General features: G+C 44.0%; 1 pseudogene; it reads left to right on the top strand.

Annotated features, from left to right (window-relative positions):
- Positions 1-214: 214 nt before the first annotated feature.
- Positions 215-760, top strand: LOC102440515 (annotated as a pseudogene).
- Positions 761-1,142: the final 382 nt, after the last annotated feature.

The raw sequence follows: 1,142 nt of genomic DNA, 5'->3' as shown, positions 1-1,142 counted from the left end.
TGTCAATGCTCTTAACCACTGCCCAGTTTAATGATATATATGAAAATGGTAGTTTGGAGAGGAGAATGGTGTGTTGGTTGGACTGTAAAATATTCCTCCTTCACAGAACAAATAAAAATTCCATCTCCTTTTCCACCTACTTCCCTTTCCCCTCCCCCCACCTTGGGGCTCCTGCTAAACCAGCGCCTGTCTGTCTCCTTCCAGCGACGCCAACATGGTCATCTACCAGGACCTCACCAGCCACAATGAAATGTTCTCCAATATTTACAAGATCTGGGAGATCGCAGGCGGGCTGTGCCTGGAGGTAGAGGGGAAGATGGTCAGGAGGACCCAGGGAAACACTGATGACTCGCTTCTTGGTGGGAATGCCTCCGCTGAAAGCCCAGAGGGCAAAGGTCTCAAAAGCACAGTCATCACTGGTGGTGATATCATCACGAACCATCATTTGCAGGGAATCAGCCTGATAAAAGGAGCCTACAAGAAGCATGTCAAAGGTGACATGAACCCAATCACAGGGTTCATGACAGGGGCTGCAGAACAGATTGAGCCCATCCCTCCTAATCTCAAGAACCACCAATTCTCTGTTGGTGCAGACATGCATCCAGATGGCATGGTTGCTACGTTGGACCACCATGAGGATGGTGTCATCTCCATGTTGACTTCCTTTAAGGAAGGTTTAGAAATGGGAAAATGTTTCCATTTGGAGCTGTCACCTGTCATCATTTCTGGCTGCTGCTTGTCATCCACACACCAGGACTAGGGCACCTGGGACTGACGTTATCCTGAGCTCTTCATTTATTGTGACCTTGATTTATCTGGAGAGGAGGCATTGTTTTTTAAGAAAAAGCATGTCATGTAAGTTATCTAAAAAGTGAATGCATTTAAGCAAACAAACAAAAAAATTGCTTCACTATGTCCAAAGGACAATTTAAAAAAAAAATAAAGGACAGAGAATGTTTTTAAAAAGCTGAGTTTAATTGTTTAAAACTGAAATAATATGGTAACATAATCCATATTTACCTGTTTCACAACAGCCTGGGGGTAAACACAAGGTTACCATAGCAGAAACAAAACAATTTCATTGACGTCCTAGCCTTCCTCCATGGAAGTCCCAAACAACTCAGATTCTACGCCCAGTTTTG

Source organism: Myotis lucifugus, unplaced genomic scaffold, assembly GCF_000147115.1.
Source record: "Myotis lucifugus unplaced genomic scaffold, Myoluc2.0 scaffold_102, whole genome shotgun sequence".
Classification (NCBI taxonomy): Eukaryota; Metazoa; Chordata; class Mammalia; order Chiroptera; family Vespertilionidae; genus Myotis; species Myotis lucifugus.
This window is presented reverse-complemented; position numbering and strand designations above follow the sequence as displayed.